Source organism: Mus caroli, chromosome 7 (assembly GCF_900094665.2).
Source record: "Mus caroli chromosome 7, CAROLI_EIJ_v1.1, whole genome shotgun sequence".
Classification (NCBI taxonomy): Eukaryota; Metazoa; Chordata; class Mammalia; order Rodentia; family Muridae; genus Mus; species Mus caroli.
Genome location: NC_034576.1, coordinates 57,150,157 through 57,159,043, shown reverse-complemented (window position 1 = coordinate 57,159,043; position 8,887 = coordinate 57,150,157). Strand labels below are relative to the sequence as shown.

General features: G+C 40.2%; 1 long non-coding RNA gene across 1 annotated transcript in view; it reads right to left on the bottom strand.

Moving 5' to 3' along the window:
• Positions 1-325: 325 nt before the first annotated feature.
• The window catches only part of LOC110297291, a 14,145-nt gene continuing 5,583 nt past the window's right edge, over positions 326-8,887 (bottom strand). The window contains exons 2-3 of the long non-coding RNA XR_003837208.1: positions 4,468-4,632; positions 326-439 (exon numbers count right to left, since the gene is read on the bottom strand). This is a non-coding gene — a long non-coding RNA (uncharacterized LOC110297291). The remainder of the gene's footprint in view (positions 440-4,467; positions 4,633-8,887) is intronic.

Genomic DNA, 8,887 nt, shown 5'->3' with positions numbered 1-8,887 from the left:
CTCCTGCACTGCTAGTTTATCGCCTGTCATGAAGTCGGCCTGGTTCAGGCCTATTCACTCCTTTCAGTTTCTGTATTATAAGTGTTCAGAAATTCATTCCCTATGAGAATTTCTAAGGAAGTCTTTGGAGAATAGTCATTTAATGTAGGAGGAACATTACCATGGGGGTTATATTTCAGAATCTGTGTGTTGACAGTTTGCTCAAGTTCCTTAGCAAATAGTTGTAATGCCAAATGAAAGGTATATGAATATAAAAGCTGAGTACATTTAGCTAATAAGTTGTTTTTATTCATTAACTTTGTCATTACTATGAAGAAATACCTGACAAAAAGCAGTTGATGAGATTAAATACTTATTTAGGGTCCTTGCTTGAAGAGTGTACTCCAACTTGGTTGGTGCTGGGACAGAGACCATGGTTGCAGGAAGACTTGGCTGGGACCTGGGTTTAGAGAAAAGTCAAGGCTGACAATCTTTTCACTTTCTCTTTCTTTCATTTTTATTCAGTCTGAGACCCCAACACATGTGAAGGTGCCTCTCACACTCAGGATGGGTCTTTTGCCCTCAGTTTAACCTCTTTGGAAACACCTTCATAGATATAAGCACAGGCATTTCTCATAGCTGATCCTCAATCCAGTCAAGCTGACAACCAAGGGCAAATATCACATTATGTATACAAATGCACTTAATTTTCACTAGAAGTAGCTGCCCTTTAAAACTAATCCTAAACTGCCAGTCTTTTCCAAATCAATTACAGTCTGAAGCATTTCAAGGAAGTTTAAGCAAATACCATAGAAATTGCGTTATCAGATAATAGTCAGGGCATATAAGAGAATAGTTATAAATAAACTGTGAACATAAAAATGGATGCCATACATCTGCCTTTGCCCAGAAATTTTGATTATCAAAGGCTTTTTCTCTTGTTATATTATAATGATTTATGGCACCCATGTTTTTTTTTTAAATAGGAAAAAAAAATCAAAGTTGTCTCCCTATGACTTGTCCTTTGTTACCTTTAAAAACCCTATATCTCTCTGGGAATTGCTACCAATGTGGCTGGTAGACTGAATTCCAGGTGATGCTAATTTGGATACCTTTGCATTGTTCTCAATTCTGGCTCTTTCTTGTAAGTATATATGTTTGACTAATTTGTATAACACAATATAAGCAACAATAGAAAGTATAAATGAGGAGTTCAGGTATGAGCTGATTTGTGTACAAATGCTGCCCCTTATGATTCACCATCAAAGCAAGCTAAGTCATTTCTCTAAAGTTCAGATGTTCTTATTTTAAGAACAACTATGGCACAGATTATCTGTTAGTTTTGATATCAAAGTCCTTGCAAGTACATATGTTTTATTAACTCCTAGTTGGTAAATTTCATGTGATATTGGGCAGAAAGAAATGAATTCATGGTTGCAAGATTATTTGCATGCATGGGACTAAGAAACAACAATTGCATTTCTGTGAGAAGGTAGGAGGCTCTGCCAGAGTCTGACAGAGGTGGATGCTCTCAGTCAACCACTGAACTGAGCACGGGATCTCCAATGGAGGAGTTAGAGAAAGGACTGAAGGAGCTGAGGGAGCTTGCAGCCACATAGGAGGAACAACAATATGAACCAGCCAGTACCCTGAGAGCTCCCAGGGACTGAACAAACAACCAATGGCTCCAGCTGCATATATAGCAGAGAATGGCCTTGTTGGACATCAATGGGAAACAAGGCCCTTGGTCCTGTGAAAGACTGATGCCCTGATGTAGGGGAATGCCAGAGTGGGGAAGCAAGAGTGGGTGGATGCTGCAGATGGACCTCTTTTTTGGGTCTCCTATTTGTGTGGAATGGGTCTCTGGTTGCAGGTGGGCGAAGGAGTTGGCGAATGATTGGCAAACAGAGACAGGACACAAGGGAGTGTGCTGTATCTGAATGTAATTTGTCAAATTGAGCATCAAACTTTTTATACAGAAGAAAATAGGGAAGTTAGGTGACACATCAGCAAGGTAGAAATGAGGTTACCAGATGCTTAACGACTCTTACACAAAACAGAGGAATGTAACAAAAAGACTGGCAGGAACTGGGCAATAAAACAACTGAAACAAAGTCAGCTCTATCTAAGGTCAGCTATAGTCTTAGAAGCCAGGCATTAGGTCTTTACACTCCCAGGGCAAGGGTTTTCACACCCAAGGCATGGTTCTAATTAGGGAGTTCCACTCTAGCTAACCATCTTATGAATAATGCAATACTCTAAAATCACATCCCAGATCTACTTCCTAAACCATTGTAAATTCCTGTATATGGGAGCAACTTGGCTTTTATTCTAAGTGATAGTGTGGGAGGACTTTCTACTAATAAGTAATGTAGTCTGCCATACATAACTGTAATAAGAATTCTAAACTTGCTAAGCTTGCCCTGAGATTTCTAACTCTATGTAGTAGATAGTAATGCCTGATTTCTTTCACTATCTCTCTTACAATACTAAAGGCAATTCTGAATTTCACTGAATAGGTAACATTCTTACTGAATTCCAAGCCCAGGGTTGGCTCAAGGACTACCTAGGGCATTGGTGAATGCTAGGAAGCAAAGTCCAATCTTGCTTAGGTATTTGGCAAGTCATTGCTTGGAGGCACCTATAACAAAACAATACTGAAAAGAAGCACACAGATCCATTCACAAGGACAAAATTGGTGCATACATGCTATGGAATGCCACAGTTCCAGAAGACTAAGTTTCCGTGAAACTCTTCACCTCAGGACTGCATCCAGGCTTTTTGGTCTGTCGTGTCACTACTGGAGTGGATGTAGCAGGTGGATGGGGGAGCACGGTCATAGAAGCAGAGGGAGGAGGGATGGGATAGGGGGTTTGTGGAAGGGAAACTGGGAAAGGGAATAAAATTTGAAATGTAAATAAATAAAACATCCAATTTAAAAAAGAAAAAAGAAAAGATGATGTGGGCTGGCTAGAAACACAAGAGCAGGAAAGTGCAGAGAGATAAGAAGGGATAGGGTGTGGCTTAGCAAATGGACCAAGGAAGGAACCATGAACAACATCAAACTGAATCCTAGAAGAACAAATAGTCCTATAAAACATTGAACTTTTTATTGCTTTATTCACAATGACGTTTCTTGATTAACCATAATTTTGAGTACTTGTATTATTTTCTACTCAGTTGGATACTGAGTTCCACAAGAAAGTGAGAGATTTGCTCCCACGTGAGATTCAGATTAAGAATGAGGCAACAAAAACACTACAAGAAGAGCAATAAAGCCAAAGTCGCTATAAAAAATATTAACAGCAGTGTCTCAGGGGAGGATTCTAGAAAAATGTTAATGATATTGATTGGAGTTCACTGGTTTATGGCTGATTTAGGAGGTATGAAGTTGCTATAAACTTTAAAAGCTATATCATGAGCAAGGTGCCGTTTTAGTAAAAGAACTGGCTTGATAACACAGTAATCATTAAATGCAAGCCTCAAAATAGTATATCCTACAATATTCTTGATAGAAGCTGTCAATCCTGAGTGAGCACATAGCTTCAGAAAGTGGTTTCCTTTCCTTAGGAGGTTGTATGCTTAGCTCTGTGTCCACACAATGCTATCAAGTTAATGCCTATAAACATAAGACTCAATCATCATAGAAAATGGTTGATTGCTTATTGTAAAGAAAAGTCAGTGGGAACACAGAAGAGGGCAAGACACAAGCAATGAAAAATGTCACCAATTAGATGGAGATGTCAGTCTGTTGTTCTCAATGTGTGGCACAGTGATGATGAGGATACTGTGGTTCTTTGGAAATAAATGGATTCTCCAGTGTTACGAAGGAAGTAGACAATATGCACATGAGTCAGATGAAGCTAAAGACTTTCCTTAGATATACTGAAATCTTAAGTAAGTTAAGGTGGGTCTTCCTAGATCTACTAAAAGGAATTAATTGATTCACCAATAAATGAAGCTGACATGCCGAAACAGGGTGTGCCTGAGGAAAACTGAAATAGTAATCTAGTCTTTTGTTAACAGACTCATTAGAACAAGTCACACAGTTCTTAGGAAGAGTCCTGCTCAGTAGATTTATCAAAGAAACTTGAAAGAGCTAAGGCAGAGTCCACTCTAGTGTCATGACGTATCTGGGTCTATTGACCCATTGCCAATAGTCAGTAATCTTCATGCAGTGGTTATTTAGAGAAGGGAAACAGACACGAAGGAAAAGCAAAGGGGCAGGCACAGAAGAGGAGATCACTGTGCCTTGGGCAGGCACAGGCTGGTGAAGAGTCCTTGATGCTCCATGTGTTAGAGGGGACAAGCCTCATCAAATGCCCACTCTAAACTGCCTCAGCTTCCTGTGTCATTGTTTAAAACATGCTTAGGATGCAGATGTCAGACACTTTAAAAATCTTTAAAAAATAACGATCACCCCCAGGACCTCCCTTTTACCAAGTAAGAGATAAAGCATCCGACTTGTGCCTCCTCAGCCTGACTCACCTCCATTCTCTTAGAGTCTCTTTAGAGCCCAACTCAGTTCATAAAGGAATGAATAAATGTCAGATGCAACACAATGGTGGAAGCAGTTTCAGTTCATTGCTACTTTGCCTGCAGTATTCTGGGGTTAACAGAAAAGTCCTCTTCAAAAGCACTGATTATGATCATCTGTGTAGAAGAAGAAAAAGAATGACTCAGGGCCACAAAACCTGCACAGCACATTTACAATGCACGTATATATTAACTGATATTAGCCTCCGATAAAAACAGGAAAGAGAGTGAGGAGACCATTAGTGTTGTCACAGCCCACATGACTGAAGCTCTTATGCTGTTCACACACACACACACACACACACACACACACACACACACAGTTGGGAAGTAAGCATGTGTCTTGTACAATGACACCCAACTTCTTCAATACTCCAAGCACCTATAATTACATTACTCTTCCTAAATGAGGTAAAGAATTCTGACTCTTAATTTCAGTCTGGAATTTCTCTTACTTTAACCTTTTTACATTTTATGTTTCTACCTTTATAGATGGTGATGATATACCAATATACCTGAGCTGTTGGATTGGCAAGCCACAGAGATGGGAACCCATTACACACTTCACCTCCGTCCATAGCATGGTGTGGTACCCAATCACATCACTGTGCCCTATGGAACCTCAGCTAGCAAAAGTGAAATGGAGCTTGCACAGTATTTTCAGTTTGGGGTTTACTACATTGGAAAGTCACTGTAGTATACAGAATCCACGCAGGTTTGACTTGCTGAGGACAAAGGGACTGTGTTAGCAAGCACCTATGTAGAACTGAGATCATTCTGGATTTGGTGTCATCAGACTATTACATAACCTTAGTTGCAGCTGGGACATGGAATGCTGAGAACAGAGTAACAGACTGAGTGAATACTCAGTGCTTCCCTTAAACCATCTCATGTCAGGGTGGTTTACTTGGTATCATGAGCTGATTGCTTTTGTCTGTTTTAAAAAACAACTTTAAGTTGTTAAGGACATGGCCTCCTCATCACTATCCTGTGTATGGTTTCTTAGAAGTAAGGAGCTGCATATAGATCATTGTGGAAAATTATGACATTTATAGTGTTCTATGATATCATTACTTGTTGATATATAAATTCTAGTAGGCATGAGTAAAAAGGAAACCACAAATGTTACACACACAGGGGCCTCTTCTCAATGGAGGAAACAAATTACTTAAATTACCTGTTTTTCCATCCAAAACAAAAACAAAACAAAAAACAAAAAACTTTGTGGCTTGCCTTGGTCAGCAAGAGTGAATCACCTTCCCTATAGTAAGAGCCATTTGTCTCATTCTTAACAATCTTTGACAGCATACAGTCGATACTCTTAAGAGATAAATGCCACAAACCCATTAAGATCTCCTTTGTGCATTTATGTAACTGCTGTATTAGTTTGCCCCACCATAACAAGGTGTATTCAGTGAAGACAGGTAAAAAGGCTTATGTAATAACTAGTATTTTTTTGTGTGTGTGATCCTATTCTCTTTTTTATTAGATATTTTCTTTATTTACATTTCAAATGTTATCCCCTTTCCTAGTTTTCCCTCCAAAAAATCCTCTATCCCTCCCCCCTCCCCGTGCTTCCCAACTCACCCACTCCTGCTTTCTGGCCCTGGAAGTCCTCTATACTGGGGCATAGAACCTTTATAGGACCAAAGGCCTCTCTTCTCATTGATGACCAGCTAAGCCATTCTCTGTGACATATGCAGCTAGAGCCATGAGTCCCACCATGTGATTTCTTTGATTGCCGTTTTAGTTCCAGGGCGCTCTGGGGGTACTGGTTAGATCATATTGTTGTTCCTCCTATGGGGCTGCAAACCCTTCAGCTCTCTGAGTACTTTCTCTAGCTCCTTCATTGGGGACCCTGTGGATAGCTGTAAAACACATCAACTCTTCAAAATAGCTATTATCAGTTCAAATGTAGAAAATGAAAGTGAAAAGAAAGCTTTGATTTCTCCCTCCATGAAGCATTCCACTTGTTAATTATCCCTCTCCTCTCCCTTCCCCCTCCATACATTTGTCTTTATCTGTGCCCCCATTTGTTCCTCACCCTCACACTTATAAATCTCTGGCAGACTGTGTTTCTATTATTTAAAATGGTCATTCTCTATTGTGTCTAAAAATTGTATGATTTACAATTTACAATATACAGAATAAAATTAGCACAAATTTTATCTCAAACTGTATATAATTGTTTTGCCTCTCAGTGTCCATCCAATGGCTCACACACTGCTGATACAAAGTTACTGTTAGTGTAGTATTTTCTATCACAATTCTGACAATTAAGACATAAAATATCATGAAGCTTTCTCATTTGTATGATATTCAATTAAATAAATTTATTTTCTATTTTTATACATTGATTTTCTGCATGTGTATGTATGTGGTGTATGTATATGTGTATGCTTGTGTGGGAACATGTTTATCTGCATATGTGTAAAAGTATGTGTGTATATGTGCAATGTATGGGTGCACATGCTTGTGTGAAGGCCTAAGTTTAATATTAAGAGTTTTCCCCAGTCACTTTCCACCTCATTCATTGAGTCATGGTCTCACTGAAGCCAGAGCTCTCAGATGTGGGCTTCTCAAGGAAACCATCTCACTCTGTGGCTCCTTTGTTTCCCTTGACATTTACACTGGAATTTCAAGAGGGTCTTCATGCCGTTTTGGTTTTTAAGTTGATCCTAGCACCCGATCTCCAGTCATCTTTGTTGTATGATAAGTGCTAGTGATTTGAGCCATCTCTCCAACTCCCACTCTGCACATCTTTATTGAAAAAATTACTTACATCTACCTTTATAAAAACACTATGTCTAAAAACACATGTAGTAATTATATAAAACATTCTACGACCTTATTATACATAATCTCTGTTAAAGACAGTACCATTTCCCATGTACTTCAGTTAATTCCCTTGTTTGTTATGTCACTGCTCCAGGATGTAAAGCTTAGATTCAAGTAAATTCTATAAGAATGTTTACAAATTCCAGACAGTAGGAAGAGGGAACTTAGAGAGCCCACCTCCAGCAGGAAGACAGGACATCAAGTGAGGGATGGGGTTGCCATCCCACAGTCACACCTCTGATCCATAACTGTTTCTGTCTGAAAGAATTACAGGGATGGAAATGGAGAGAAGCCTGAGGACAAGAAGTTCCAGCAACAGGCCCAAAGCAGGATCCAGTTCAAGGGGGGATCTAAGGCCTGATACTACTACTGGGACTATGGAACACTCACAAAAAGGGAACTATCATGACTGCCCTCTGAAAGGCCCAACAAGCACCTTAAAGAGTCAGATGCAGCTATTTGCACCCAACCAATGGACAGAAGCCTCTGACCCCTGTTGCTGAATTAGAGGAAAGCTGGAAGAAGCTGAGGAGAATGGTAATCCTGTAGGAGGACCAGCAGTCTCAATTAATTTGGATCTCCAAGATCTCTCAAACAGGACCACCAAACAGGCAGCGTACACCAGCTGATATGAGGCCTCCAACACACATACAGTAGAGGACTGCTGGGTCTGTGTTCATTCAGAGATGATGCACCTATCCCTCAAGAGACTGGAGGCCCCATGGAGTTTAGAGGTCAGGTGGGTGGGTGGTGAGAGCATCCACATGGAGATGGGGTAGGGTGGGATGGATGTGTGGGATGTGGAATAGTTGGAGAGTGGATGGGGAGGGCTGGGGAATGGAATATGGAGTGTAAAAAATGAATTACAAAGAAAATTAAATTAAAAAAGAATGTATACAAATTATCAGCTAACCATGATATATGCATGAAGAATACCTACTGTCACTGGACCATCTCTTAGAATGTAACAGGGGTTGAGGGAGAAAGTTTTCTTAAAAGGCTACAAAATTATCATAGAAAAAAACAAAACAGTTGTCAAAGAAGAGTGCTGGTAATGTCATCAGCACCTGACTCTCATGCAGCAAATTTGACATGTAAGATGTAGTGACTATGTGATTATTGTTTGAGGATTGAAGCTTATTGTTGAGCAGGTGTAGCTACAAACTTCTCCAGCACATGGTGACTAAGGAAGAATTTTACAGGACATTCCAGTGCAGAATTTGGAATCATTATGCAGAATATCATCCATACTATCCTGTGAAAACCTGTCTTCAAAGCAAATAGACAAATTAAGAAGGAAAAAAGGAGAAAGGAAAGTAGGAAGGAAGAAAGAAGGCAGGCATTCAGGAAGGTAGAAAGGGAGGAAGGCAGGAAGACAGGAAAGCAAGAAAGCAGGAAAGCAGGAAGGCAGGAAGGAAGGCAGGAAGGCAGGAAGGCAGGAAGGCAGGAAGGCAGGAAGGCAGGAAGGCAGGCAGGCAGGCAGGCAGGCAGGCAGGCAGGCAGGCAGGCAGGAAGGCAGGAAGGCAGGAAGGCA